Source organism: Schistocerca gregaria, chromosome 7 (genome assembly GCF_023897955.1).
Source record: "Schistocerca gregaria isolate iqSchGreg1 chromosome 7, iqSchGreg1.2, whole genome shotgun sequence".
In the NCBI taxonomy this organism is placed as follows: domain Eukaryota; kingdom Metazoa; phylum Arthropoda; class Insecta; order Orthoptera; family Acrididae; genus Schistocerca; species Schistocerca gregaria.
The window spans coordinates 258,118,823-258,134,323 of record NC_064926.1 but is presented as its reverse complement, the minus strand read 5'-3'; the positions used below and the strand labels follow the sequence as shown (position 1 = coordinate 258,134,323).

The 15,501-nt window shown below is 41.6% G+C and overlaps 1 non-coding gene across 1 annotated transcript; it reads right to left on the bottom strand.

Moving 5' to 3' along the window:
- Positions 1–10,998: 10,998 nt before the first annotated feature.
- LOC126282529 (5S ribosomal RNA) lies at positions 10,999–11,117 on the bottom strand. Its single transcript, XR_007551358.1, has one exon. It is a non-coding gene; the product is annotated as a 5S ribosomal RNA (ribosomal RNA).
- Between the last annotated feature and the right edge of the window lie 4,384 nt (positions 11,118–15,501).

Here is a 15,501-nt window from a genome sequence, read left to right as displayed (position 1 = left end):
ATTGCGCTTGTGATAGTTCGTTCCACCAGAGCATTGTGGCCACATTTCCCAGACCCAGGAGTGTGCTGTAATGGATGATGTGCTTAGCTTACTAAACTAGTCACGGTGGAAAGAAACTCGAGTCTATTAAATGGTTAAGTAGAAGTAAGTTTCTGACGTGGAGATAATGCTATTCTCATGTCATCAGGATGTAAAGACTCTTCTATGCGTTACAGCCTCGATTTATAGCCATTTTGAAATTTTCACTAATTCAGGAAATTTCCTAGTTCCAGAAAATCCACTGTGAAGTGTGAAGTTAGCGGGTAATTCGACTATCACCGTCATTATTACTATCATTTTCTTCATACCGCTGCTGGAACACATGTGCTTGAAGATCATTTAAGTCCTTTTGGTCATTATAGAAGTAGTTGCCCAAGAACAAGTTCTTTCCCTGTCTACGGAATCCTTTTCATGTTAATATCAAACATCAGCAATTACTCGTAGATCACATTAAAACTAAAGTAATTGATGAAGACGTTACTTGATAACGAAAACGCGTTGCCTTTCTTCATTTACTTGCGCCTAGAAATGGCTGTCGAATACTGCCAAACTAAAAGCCAAGGGATCTTACTGCCTTCCAATATACGTCGCTGTCGGTTCTTCCATATGATTTGCTCGAAGTGACCTGCTTCAAGTTGTGTATGACACAGAATGTTTTAGAAAATCAATTGTTTTCCTTTGCAATAAACAGAAAGATTTTCATTCTAAGCTATCCAAGTCGAAAATTTTCGCAATATTAGTTCAAATTTAATATTCGCTTCCATAATGTAAGGAAAGTATTTCACAGTTGCAAAACCCGTATCCGACTCACTGTCCCTACACTTAGTCGCTGGCCATAAATTCTAGCCTAAAGTGACGCCAGTTTAAGTAACCTAATGTAGCGAAGACTGTTTGCCAGTGCTCATTCTCACCGGAAAATATGCAATTCACTCATTGGGCTCCATAAGTACTTTGTAACAGTAATTCCTGGTTGTATGCAATGCATACGGATTGTAGAATTTAGTGGTGCTCTCTCTTCCACTTCTGTGTGCAATACGCCTGACCTAAACGGGCCCTTTATCATTACAGGCCCTGGGCGGTGCAACATCATATTGACAACAGTAATGTGCTTATACTGATAACCTCATTGTTCGATTTACCCGATTTTGTAATCATTTAAGTAAAACAACATTACCTTCGAGTGGGAGACGTTTCGTCCCCCTTTTCCTTCTGTGAAATTTGTCAGTAAGCTTTTTGCCTTCGAACCAGCGAAATTCGGCAGAGTACGGCTGGTAAACGATTTACAAACCACGATTTGTTGCGTTAATACAATTTCTTTAAACATTGGCGTAGCTGAAGGAATTTAGTTTCTTCTTAAATCGTCTTATGCAGCAACGTTCACAGACATCTGAAATAGGAAAAAGCTCACTATCCAGCTACGAAGGTTGTAAAACCAACTTCCCACAGTTTGTGTCAGGTTGATCTTTTCGTCTGATAGCACTGCGTAAATATTTTGTGTAAGAGGTATTAAAGTACCGTTCTTGTAGCTGGGGGAATTATTGGTAGAAAACGAGTTTCACACCAATGGGTACAGTACTGATAAATATTCAAAATGATCATCAAACTAAGTCTGCGTTCATCCACAATCAGAGACGTATTTGTAATACTGAAGCTAGACTAGGCATCCTTGTCTTCCTTGAGTGGGCATTGGAAGGCGTTTACACACACGTATACGAGGGTAATTCCAAAGGTAAGGTTTCCTAAGGGACACGCCAAGTGCCAACGCAGGCGCATACGAGAGATGTTTAATTCTAATGGCAAGGAGAAACCAGTGTTGGCTGCATGGTGGCAAGGTGATAAGAAACAAGACTATGCATGCGAAGGTCCCAGGTTCGATCCCTCACCAGTTCCACGATTTTTTATGTGCCTTTTACACATATTTTCCCTGGGGCTGTGTTTGTTGATGTAAAAACTGCCGAGTTGCACTGTGGTCCGAAAGCCACGTAAAACTGTAGGTTCTCCTATTAACTGGCTAGGTAAGTCAACTCAAAGGTCGGATGAAAGCCACAGGATACCACCTCCAACAAGTCCGTGCCTATTAAAGCACTGTGGTGTTGAAACCACTCTTGCGACTGATAACTGCTTTACTTTTTGTGGGTTCCAAAACTAATGATCTTCGGGTTATTAACATTTTTGTGTTTTCATGCTGTAGCTTTGATACCAGTAAACGTAAGTAACCGGCCGAGCACTGTCACCGTTCGAGATGTCAACGTGGTAGACGACGATGCTGTCGACCCCAGTTCAATTTTGGTCATGGCTATGTTTCAGTCGAATACCTCTATGGGCCTTTCTGCGTATTTCAAGATATACTTTTATACACAACACGTCAGTGCAGCGAGATTTCGTTTCTGTGTTGCGCATGGTGCAAGAAATACTTGTGTTTTGCTTGCTTCTGTGGTAAGTTTTACCCCACTGAATGCGAGCAAGCTCACGAATAGACTGTCAATAACTGGAATTACGCAGTAACACACGTGAAAGTTGTATTTTTGCATTATGTATCCCGATGAAAATAACTGTAAACAGGTTATATGCCTACTTGCTTATTATCGCGCTTCTCGATGTTTTCCTCAAAAAATTAAAATAAAAATAAAAAGAGAGAGAGAGAGAGATAGAGAGAGAAAACAGAAATGTATTTCAAATATCAGCTCAGTGACGCCGTGTCCGTCTCGTGATGTAAAGCAAGAATAGTTGATAGGTAATATCTCGTTTTACTAGCGATATGTATAGCTACAGGGTTCTTTGTTTTCTCTCTGCAAACAACTAGAACAGAATTAAGTAACAAAGTGGTAAGAACATCTACTCAGTGCGCCAATTAAGCACTCAGCCATTCTTGGTTATTTTGTTAATCGTCTGTAATGCAGTAACATCCTTGATTATTTATTTGTAATTACTACCATTGTTATTGTCATTCGTCACCCCACAACAGCTTTCCTATCACTCACTGCCACCGATGCACGTAATGAATGGATCAGCATGAATGGAATGTGGGATGTTTCGTCACGGAGAATATACACATTTATCTCGACGTCTTGTGTCAGGGTAATATGAAAATATCAATAAGAAAAGACGACAATAACACCCAACTATTTCTGTCCACTTAACACCATGACGACAGACAAATTGGCGTCACACTGTATTTTGATTATAATTCGTTAGCCTTTTTGCGACCTCATTTTAATACCTCGTGGGAGCAGGCATAATATTTTGCTTTCTGAACACCGAACAATAACACACAAAGATAGTAGACGGAAGGATAAAAGAAAAAATCACACTCATGGGAGTGGATCCAGTTCATCAAAAGAAGACTAAACAAGAGGGAAACATTACGAAAGCAATGAATACGCTGGTTAGTATACATTATTTGTATAGATCTGAAGATGAAAAAGCGCAGATCTACACAGTGCCCGCATCTGCACTTTATTTTCTTTCTTAATGGACATAATTTTTAGTTTCTTCTCTTCTGAATTATCAGATGAATTGATTATTAGGTGGTACAGAAATATTAGGTAACTGTGTTTCTTACAGCTTCCATTCGCACCAACATTTTCCTACATTCTCTTGCAATTCATGAAATTCTACTTGCATGATCACAAGACTGCACTTAGATGCAATCGATTTCGAGGTGCAAAGTGTTTGTTAACTTACTTTTCGTGACAGGTTGGCAAAGTTGATTTCCAAAGACTTTTTATTGTGCTGAAATAATCCTTTGTAACAAAGTAACAAGGTAAGTGTTTTATTCGTATATATTTTGTGGGAAACTGTAATCGTGATGGAAGATTACACACCTGAATGTTTGACACAGCTGGTAACAGAAAACGCTGCATATTAACCAAACCCCGCGCCTACTCTCCGTATCCTCCTATGACACGAGCACAGGATTCTCCTCCTATGACGCTACACAGCTGTTCCTAGCACAGCTGAGAATTGGCAACATCGTCACAAACATTTGGCAACACTGTGACAGAGCAATCACTTCCGCGTATGATACTGAACTGACTCGCTACATTCACTTGATATTCCCTTTCCATTTGAATGACTCGTGGTATATAATCATCACGTAAGACACTGAGACAGAAATTTCACGTTTTTGGCTAAAGAAATGCTACTCCTCAAATAAGTGACAACTTTTAATATCTTTCACGATGCGCTATGAGGCTGAGCGACTAATACCACGACGTGAGTGGCGTGCTGGCAGCAGAGCGTCCGTAGCCCCGTGGTACAGCCCGTGTCTCGTGTTCCAATCGTTAAGAAAATCGTCAGTTCTAACTGTGGTATGGGCAGGGCATGGGAGCTTTTTTTTCTGTATTATTTCATGGTGCTGCGAATTTCCAGAAAAAAATCTGTAACAAAATCAGAAGAAAACCTTTACACATCAAATCCTCTTGGCAGCTCGACTCAGAAAGTTGTGTTAACGGTCGTAGATCTCGGTGTTCTGATTGATAAGCTGCTATACAATACAAGCGTCTGTGAAGAAATTCGAAACGACCGTCAACGATATGAAATTCAATAATGCAATGGCGAAAAACTTACAATGCTGCACAACAGGTAACGCCTCTTTCCGCTGCTGGCAAGCAAATTTTGGGTTTCTAGGAATACGTAACTTTATTTATGAAATGCCACGTTTGCATACCTGTTGAGTATGACACAGCATACTATTTAAACACAGGCCCAATCGAAATCTGAGTGAGTAGTGTTTTACTAATTCGTGCAGATAGAGGCACGCTTGTGTACAGATACTCAGTTTTGTTAAAACAGACTTTCGTCGTAAGGTTATCGTGGGTAGTTTTATTTCATTTCTTACAATACAGTGCACAGTTTTTGTAAGGTTTCGTTTAGAGCTGTTAAAACAATATTAAACATGAGAGAGAAGTTAATCATCAACGATATATGCGAATTCTCTGATGTTATCTATAATAGTCTGACAATGCTCATGCAGTTTATTGATTACATGCATGTAGAAAACTTGTTCTGAGTTAGGGCTGTCAAACAAGGTTTGAAGAAGAATAAAATCCCACTACCAGACGACAGCTAATGTAGAAAATACTTTTCTGAGTATTTTGGCACGATGCACTCTCCCCATACATAATACAAAAGCTGCGAGACGCATCTGCTGCCTGGCCGTCTATTAAACCTGAAAAGAACAAAAGACGCAGAAGTTAGCCTTTTTTCCACATGCGACTATTTTGGGTTGAGAAGTGAAGAGAATTATGTTCAAAGTTCCATTAAATTGTTAACTTCAGCAGACAGCAGAATTGCGTTTAAAAAAAAAAATGTAGTACGAATGTACTAGAACACGCCACGTCTTGTCAACAGTGCGCGACGTTTACCGTTTTTTTTTCTTTTTTTCTTTTTTCGGCTCTCCTTCCTCCCCTTCAACCCGTCCTTTACGCTCGCCAAGTGTTGCCTTCTCGGCTCGGCTCCTCCACCTTTTAAAGTATGAATGTAACTTGATGATGTGGAAACGCGCTTCTTCTGAACGACGAACGAATTATGCCCCTTTTGTTGCCTTTGTTTGCAACATGGCTTGAATAAAAATAAATGTAATTTCCATTGAGAAAGGCAGTCACATAATTGTTATGGAAATGTAGCTGCATCTGTAAATTTCGTTCTCCGTGCGTGGAAAAATGGAAAGAAGCAAAACTCATTATTGCTGATAAGTAAAATTTCCTTTTTCAGAAAGGTAATGAAGTAAAATAGGCTTCTTCTGCTTGATTTTACACATATTTAACATAAATGTGTCTTTTTGTGAAAAGACAAGGAAAGAAAGACAGAAACTAAATAAAGGGTGTATACCAGTTTCATCACTGTGCTTCACCGAAAACAAAGTAATAGATACACATAGGCTTAACTGGTCTATACTGATGATCTTCTCTGATTACTTTCTGTTGGACATCCTCCTCCTGCTACGTGAAGTACCAAGTTTAACCAAAAATCATTCGTCTAATATAAGAAATGCTTGGATGTGTAATGTAAATTACGCATTTCTAGTGGTTACATGATTGTTCTAGTTAAGAAATTTGCGTAATTTTCTTTGTATTTTTTAGTAGACATCAACTTGTGGTGCTCAGTTGTAAGGTATACCCAGAAGTCCTCCCTATTGCTTGATTATTTTGTTATGACGTAATGCATCGTTTGGCCTTTCAACCAGTTATTTGCATTTCGTTTTGTTTTAGGGTAAGGTATACCGTCAGGGTTTAAAAATTCAGCAGTCGTAACGGCATTGGGCGTTGTTCTGCTGACGCTCGCTATCTTTTGTCTTATGTAGAGCCATATGCCTTTTACCCTGTCACACAGCAATCTATGCTCTTCGGTATGCGGTATTTGACATAATGTACACAGCGGTGACTCGGCTAATCGAATAGAGTGAAGTTTAGAGTTCGTCGTAATTTTTCTGTTTACAGCAAAGTACCAGGTCGATTTGACATACGTTGGCAGGTTCCGGCAGTGAATATTTTCCCATATTGTTTCCCAGTTATAACAAGGATACTTTTGTTCTACGTCGTTTCTGGGTTTGTCTTTCATCAAGTTATTATAAAGTTCTTTTACTTTCATGATGTCTTTTTCAGGAATCGTTGCCTGTATGTAGCTGTATTCTACGAAAAAGTATTTCAAGTGGTATAGTCCGTTGGGTATGTGTTGGACATTTATAGGTGTACTGACGTCAGCAGGAGCTATTTCGTTTAACAAATGTGCAGCAAGGGTACCACTTGGCTCTTTCCATTGTTTGTATGTGGTAGCAAGTATAAGGCTTGCGCTTTTTTGCTGACATCGGTGAGATTTGACCCACCACATTTCGTAGGGAGCATCAGAATGTCATATTTGACTTTGAAAATACGTCCGCGGCTCACAAAGTGTCCTAGTGCAGATGCGATGCTTTTCAACAAAGTCGCAGGTGGTGGCAGAACTTGTGCTACTTAATTAACTTTGGATGTGATGTATACATTTGCCACTGTTACTTTTTGAAGTTCATCGAGTTTCCTAATACTATGTGCTTGTACAGAGGCGCGTATGCTGTTAAGTAATTTTCGATAATTCGCAGCAATAGTGTGCTTGATATTTCTTTTAAAATCTATGCCGAGACATTTCATGGTTACCAGCTCGCGTAACAGATCCTGCGTTTGCGTCCCAATTCCACGGCCGATGTTGAAAATCCCCGACTTTGTTCTATTAAGTTTTGCACCAGATGCCTGTTCATATTTTGATACTATTCGTAGTGCGCTCTGTACTTCAGCGCCATTCACGACTAGGAAGCCAACATCATCAGCGTACGCCTTGCACACGATCGTTTCTCCATGTATTTGTAGTCCTTGTAGATGTTTCATAAGGGAGGCAAGAAGGGGCTCTATGGCGATGGCGAAGAGTGTCATTGACATTGGGCACCCTTGCCTAATGGAGATGGTGACGTCAATCGGGCGGCTAATGTGTCCATTGATGACAAATCTGGCTGAATTGTTTGTTAATGTATTTCTTACTACCGCAATAAATCGAGGTGGGAAGCCCATTGCGCCCATGGTGCGAAGGAGAAAACTATGATTAACTCTGTCGAAGGCTTTATCAAAGTCGAGTGAGATGAGTGCACATTTTATTTTGCAGACGTCGGCCGTTGAGATTAGGTCCCTGTAATCACAGAGCGTCTGGAGAATTCTTCTGTCTTTGCCCACACTTGTTTGGTAAGGGCCAGTGACGCTTGTCATTGTGGTTTTCAGCCTGCGAGCGAGGATGCGACCAAAGATTTTGTAATCGCTGTGTAAAAGCGCCATTGGCCTCAGAGCGCTTACAGATTTCGTATTGGTAGTTTTTGGCACTAACACTACGAGTCCCTCACGAAATTCTTTCGGGATGTCATTTTCAGGGTTTAACAGTTCGTTGCAGATGAGAGTAAACTTGCCTTTTACGAGGCCACTGAATCTGCGATAAAATTCTGCCGGAATTCCATCTGCCCCTGGAGCCTTATTTTTCGTGCTTCCATATATAGCTTCTTCGACGTCTTCTTCAGCCACTTCCGAGATGAGAGTTTGTGCGTCCGCGTGGCATACTTTGCCTGGAGGTTGATCATTAACTCGTCTTGAAGCTGTTCGTCAACCGGTTGACTAGACATTAAGGATTCAAAATGCTGTACGATTGCCTCTTTAATCTCTCTTTGCTTCGTCAGCTTCCTTCCATCATCAGTTGTTATTTCAGATAATATCTTGCGAGACGCCCTTTTGCTTTCACGAATGACATGATAAATGGAAGTGACCTCGTGCTGTGTATATTCCGGGCACGCGACCTTACGTGGTAGCCTTCCAGTTGTTTACGCCGTAGTGCTAAAATGTTTGCTTTAATTTTGTTAATTCTTTCGTAGTTGTCCACAACTGTGGCATCGGACTTGTACAAATCCCTTATGCACTGAAAGTAAAATTCTATAGTTGATTTGTACCAAAAGTTTTTGTCTTTGGAGTAGTTTATGAAAAACCTCCGTATTTTAGGTTTGGTATGTTTCAGCCACCAGTCAGTGCCAGAGTTGTACGAGCTAAATTTGCTTTCACACTCTCTCCATACCTTGTAAAATGCCTCCTGACAACATGGTCTTCCAGATGAGAAACATTGAGCCTCCATGTGCCTCTATCTCGAAAGGTCCCTTGTTTTATCAGATTGATTGTGCATATGTATGCAGCATGATTTGAAAAAACTGTAGGCCATACTTCGGACTGCAAAATGAAGTGTTTCAAATTGTGCGTTACATATATCCTGTCGAGACGGCTCGCCGAGTGACTTGTGGCGTGGGTGAAGACAGGGGGTGCACCGTGCATATGTTCCCATGAGTCTTATTAGTCTTAAGTCATTAATTATACGTTCCAGTTCAGCACTTGTTGAAATTGGGAGTTTGGTCTTTGGCATGCAAAACACAGTTAAAATCTCCTCCCAGGATAAGGTGTTCATATCGAGTTCCAAATAGGGGAACAATTTCTTCTTTAAGGAACTCCGTTCTGCGGTGCCTGTTACTGGATCCTGAAGGGGCATACATGTTAATGAGTCGTATTTTGTTTATTATGGCCGCTGTGCCTTTACTGTTTGGTAGTTTTACTACATCTTGGACTACTATGCCCTCCTCTGTGAGCAGAGCCGTGCCCATTTCCGCTCCATGCCCTTGGTTTGTAATGGCGTTGAAGCCAGGTACGTTACCAAGCTCAATATCTGTCACTTATTGTAAAAGTATAATGTCACTGTCAGAAGCATATATAAAATCTTTTAAGTTCTATAGTTTAAAGGAACTATGAATCTTACTAAGGTTTACTGTCACGATTTTGTATGCTTGTATGTCAGACATTCTTCGTTCTACTTGATCTAACTTTAAAAAACATTCTTCTGTCTTGTCTCGCAAGCGTCACCTTTAAAACGCATTTTAATAATATTCACCGGTAGCAAATGTTTCGGTGGCGTGTCCTTGTTCTTTAGATTGTTCGTTCGCGGAGACGTCTTCGTTGAAGAAATCAGCCACCTGTGGAGCTAGCTGACAGTCTGTCTTAGTTCCTGAAACTTCTGTCATTTCTTCGTCGGCATTGTTATGTCGCTTTCGTCTGCCCAGCTGGTTGAGGTTGTCGTCATGGGTGGTACGAGTGAAGCTTCAGGAGAGTGACTCGTTTCTTGGGGGTGCTTGGATGCTTTCTTTGTTGGCTTTCCTTGGACGTCTCGTTTTTCCAGCGCAGAAGGGGAACGCTCCTCAGAAACTGGTGTCGCTTTCGTGTTGCTATAGATCTGTTGGCTTAAGGTACTACCTATTTCCTTCGCTTTTTGTCGGAGAGTGGGAGCTGTCTCCTCTGCACCTTTGCGCGCCAGCCGGCGTTTCTTCTTTTTCTTTGGAGAAGTGCCGCTCGACGGACTTTCTTCAGTATCCAAGTTAGTGTCGCTTTCCTGCAAGGTGTGTCGGTCTTCAAATTCCGGCGGATCTGCTGCCTTTACAGTTGCAGGTACATGTTTCTGTGGAACTTCAACTGTTTCCGTAGATTGGCGGGACTCTTGTAGGTCGTCAGATATGACGGCACTGACGTCCATCGGAATTTCAGTGTCTGGAGAATTTGTATTTGGACACGATTCAGGGGCTGAGGAAGCGGTCTGCCGTTCACGTGCCACGGCGGCGTAAGTTCCAGGCAGTGTTGTCATCGTCGGTGGCCTGGCGGTCTCGCCGGCCGGCAGCTGTGCAACGCGCCGCTGTATACATTCTGCGCGGACGTGCCCAGGCTTGTTACAGGCGGCAGAGGTTCGCGGTTGGTCGTCATAAATTACAATTCCTCTATATCCGCAGACATTGATGTACGACGGGATGTGCTTTTGTAACTCTACTCTAAGCTGCCGTACGCCATTTATTACTGGGAATTTATGCGCGCTTGACCATTTCTCGGCAAAGTTGCTGAGCACTTTCCCGAAGGGTGAAATTACAGCATTTATTTGGTCTGTTGTAATCTCAAAAGGCAACTCGAAGATTCGAACTGTGCGAATGCCAAAACCAGCATGTGCAACGGTGACTTCACCAACGTTTCCATCTGAGTGCTTAAATTTCAAAACACCTCCGGAAGACTCTACTATTTTCTCGCACAACTCGGAACTACACATTTTAACAAACACGGCACAAGCTACAACCGACAGGTGGATACCAATTACATCATTGAAGGAGTGCTTCACATCTTCTTCTAACCAATTTTCTACTTCAAACGACTTGGGTCTGGTATATCGAGGATCAAAGGTAAATTTCAAAGTATGTTTTCGACTTGGTTGAGCCATCACTGCATTCTACTCATTACGTTTCGAAGTGTTCTATAAACAGAGTTTTAAGCTGCACCAAGTGCAAGACTTACCACGCGGAAGCACAGACGGCGCAGCGCACACCACACTACGTCCTACCTCCACGCCGTCCGACGGCGAACTGCGAAAATGATAGGGAGCCAACAGCACCAGGTGTTCCCAGGCGGTCACCCATCCAAGTAGTAACCGGGACCGATGTTGCTTAACTTCGGTGATCGGACGAGAACCGCTGTATTCAACATGGTGTGGTCGTTGGCACCGTTATTCTACTAGCTGTGACGTAGCACTAGCACCTCTGGAAGTGAATAACAGTTCCTCCAGAACTTCGGCATTCCACAGTGCTGTGAGAGAATGCATATGGCCGGATCTAGACTTCGAGAGACAGACAGTTACAGCATTTCTTTTGCACTGCACAATGGTTTCAACAAACAGGTAGCGCAATAGAGTAGCTCAAATGGAAAGGAACACTACCTATTTAAATTTATGCATCCTACACTGTCGGCGGTTCTGTGTAGGTGGCAGTTGCGTTATTTTTTTCGGTGATTACAAAATAGAGTCGAATGTATGCACTGCGTAGCCAAGGCAGCTATTTCATGGCGATTCGGTCAATGCACTGAACATCCTGCAAACTACTACAGGGAGCCTGTGTGTCGGAATTCTCATGTTGTGTGCCGCAACGGTGTTATGATAGAGAAAGGAGTCGTAGAGAAGAGGGTTTGGTGGTCTGTTGGACTGATGATAGTTTCATATGATGTAGGTCTCGGTTCGATTCCCACTTCTGCCGATGTTTTTTGATAGGGAGAGGCAGATTCTATTCTCTTCTGGCTACGCCAAGTGAAGAAGGTATAATGGTATTGTGGTCTGAAAATCACATTAAGCATGATATTCCTTCTCTACCAAGTAGACGTTAGGTGGAACAACAATAAAGTAAAGAGTGGCGACATGTAGAAACTCTATCACCAGTAACCTTTCTTATTCTAGTTATTTATTTCTAGTGACGAAACAAACCCTGTGTATTTTCACAGGACACTTATTCCGTCTTTTATTTGAGCTTCTTATGTCGATAAAATTGGTTCTGAACTGGGAATGCAACTCAGACCGCCCTTAACGAGGAATTTGATCCCTTTGTGCCAAACAAGCTCGACTACAACATGTTTGTTCAAAACTGTAGTTTCCTCAACGTCTCCACATATTGCGCATGAATGGGTTGGAATCCTGGGCCAGCACTAAACTTTTCATTATGTATTATCAAGCTCTAGCATGTGAACACCTATCTGCTGGTGGATAATAATTTTTATTTTTAATGCATTATCATTCGTTGTCAACACTAACGATATCTGACGTTTTTGACTCCCAGTGAGACACAGAACTATTTGCGAAATCACTGTAAGTTCAAGGATGTTATTCCGAGCTTCTGGTGGAGAAAAATTAGTTAGCTGACGTCTCTTTGTGTGTAGTCAACAACGATATGTGTGGGGTTCGATTCCTAGTTAGCACTGAACTCTTTGTCATATTATTTCTAGTTCAAACATGGCCACATGTCACTGCTGGTGTAAAAAACCCAATCTTAACGTTCCTTTACTCTAGAATATAACAGTGGTATGTGCCGCGTTGGAGTCCTGGGAAGGAAAAAATTAATGTTTCCTCTCGTCATTTCAGTGAATACATCTAGCTATTGTCGAGGACATCCGATATGTCAAAGTTGATTGTGCTTCGATAACAATCCAATTAGGTTCTGGGTTCGAATCTCTGTCCAACATAAGGCTTTACCTCACTGCATTTCAAGTAATTTACTTGTGAAGCAGCACCATTTAACATCTCTCTTAGTTCGTTAACAGGGACAATAGATGCTGAGTAGGAATTCGTGCCTGTTAAAAATGTTACGTTATGTAATTTAAAGTCGATATTTGCTAACTGATACTGTCCAAAAATGAGGTATGTCACTCTTTTTATGCCTAGTCTGGAATGACTGTTAATTTCCGTCAGCGACGAAATCTTAGCCAGCATGATGGTTCAAATGGCTCTGAGCACTATGGGACTCAACATGTCATCAGTCCCCTAGAACTTAGAACTACTTAAACCTAACTAACCTAAGGGCATCACACACGTCCATGCCAGAGGCAGGATTCGAACTTGCGACCGTAGCGGTCACGTGGTTCCGGACTGAAGTGCCTAGAATGGCATGGCCACCGAGGCCTACCCTGCATGACCTGGGTTTGAATCCATATGCAGAACGAGGCGGTTCGTCGTGTCATCTCAAGTTCATACATATTCTCAACTAGCTGCTCGTGAATAAGGTAAATTTTTAATGACATGGTATGTTACTTTGAAGAGGAAATCATGAATAGGACGAACTTACTACGTGCATTACCTATCTGACGTAATAATGAGAGTGCTGACATGTCAGGTATGTCATTTATTGCAATAAATGTTAGCTTACAAGCCTTAAGGACCGTATTATCTGTGATGAGGTGTTCCCTGATATTTTTAATATCGTTGTGTTACTTTACATCTTGAGTTATTGCGATACTGAGTAGTGTTTTCTAGTGGTGATTTGTTGGAACCATTTTCAATAGTCAAACCACTGTACGAAGGAGCGATTAGAGGACCTGCTAGACAGCTGCGTTATGTAGGTCGCATGGAATCAGGTGAAATGCAATTCAGGTCGTTCGGATACTTTTTAGCACGACTATACATAAAATCAGAAGTTCTATATCAAATGTTTTCACCAATAGCTAAATTCTGGAACCGTAATTGACGATAGAATTGTTTTTGCCTTGCTGGGATTCGAACCCAGCATCTTGCACCGTCGTTTTCTAGCCAGGAACAGACGATAAATAGCTATTGTTGGTTCACCAGTAGCTAGATGGGCGCATGTTTAACTAGACATCAGGCGATGAAAAGTTCTGTGCTGAAAGGAATTCAAACACCTCACACGTGGTCATGAATAAACTTTAACTATGAAACTCTTTTCCTATAATAGCTAGGAATGGTATGTTTGTACTTTCAATGATGTGATGGAAAAGACTCTGCTGGCTAGAAGTTGAATACACAACATGTCGTCGTTGGTGATCACAACGAACGCAAAGTCAAACCCAAATCCGTTGTCACCACTAGGATGGAGAGGAATGTTTGAACTTGAAAAGATGTAAGGAAACGTTTGATCTTGTAATGTTGTGATGAAAAGCTCATCATGTGGATGTGAGTTGAAACGAACCCGTTAGAGCTGACAACGCTCGAAGAGACGTTGAAAATGCAACTGTTTTTCATCAGTAGTTCGAAGTTCACATGCTAGGGCTTGAAATGAAATAATGAATATTTTGTACTGATCAGGATGCGAAACCAGATAGGTGCCTTTCGAGGACGCCTAGAAGAGTTTGCAATCTTCGGGAACACAGTGAAATCGAATTCTAATCCCAGTCCAGCACCACAATTTTCAACGTCTCAGTTTCAAATAAAATAAGAGCCTTGGGAACTTACATGCCCATTGGTTCTTAAATGAGATTCGTTTTCTCGTTTACGACGGCTTGCTGGTGACAGAGTCTCTGCCTTACGGGATTTCTCCATTTGTCACAGCTCAAACGAATGCCCAGTCGGCAGCGAAGGGATGTTATCTTCACTGCGGATATAGAACTACGGAGCTTACTGGCGTTCTGCACTTGGCGTTACTAGGGGTGAAGGAGAGCTACTTGTGTGTGTTAAAAATCTACGCCTGACCTGAGATATGAACCTACACGTTTTACACATCAATTCAAGATTAATCCACCAGACCACAGAACCCCCTGCCAAGTACATAATTATGAATTGCAGAGTATTCATTTAGATGTAGATTCAGATATCAAGAGACGCGTAACAGGAAGGAGGATGGGATCTGGGAATGGATAGAAGCGCAGAAGAGCAAAATATAAGCGTGAAATGCTTGCAAAGTATTGCTTACTTAGATGTGTACCACAGTTCGTTTTATCTTACGACCGAGAGATACGGAAGGACTGTTCTCAGAACGAAGAATGGGTTATCGGGAAGGGGAGAGCAAAGAATACGGTTTCATAGGTGGTGAGAGGAATGATAGAGAGTAAAGACAGCAGCAATTAAAAGAGAAAAAAGAGAAAATGTAGCGTCATTGGAAACCGCTGGATTTGTTTACAAAGTTTTGGGGGAGTGTAATAGAAGGGCACTTGCAGCGATAGTGTCAGAGAGAGAGAGAGAGAGAGAGTGAGAGATAATAGAAGAGATATTAACAACCAGTAAACATAAATGTTCAAATGTGTGTGAAATCTTATGGGACTTGACTGCTAAAGTCATCAGTCCCTAATCTTACACACTATTTAACCTAAATTATCCTAAGGACAAACATACACACCAATGCACGAGGGAGGTCTCGAACCTCCGCCGGGACCAGCCTCACAGTCCATGACTTCAGCTCCCGAGACCGCTCAGCTAATCCCGCGCGGCGAGTAAACATAATATGAAATCGTTGGCGTATTGTGTGGAGGACGGAGGGTGTATTCATGGATGGAGGAGAAGAGAGAGATGTATTTGAAATAACAAAAACTACTGTGACATAGTCCATCTACGCTGATTAGTGTGTAAGTATGTAGACAGGGTATAAATGAAATCAAAATAGAATAATTAACAAACAGT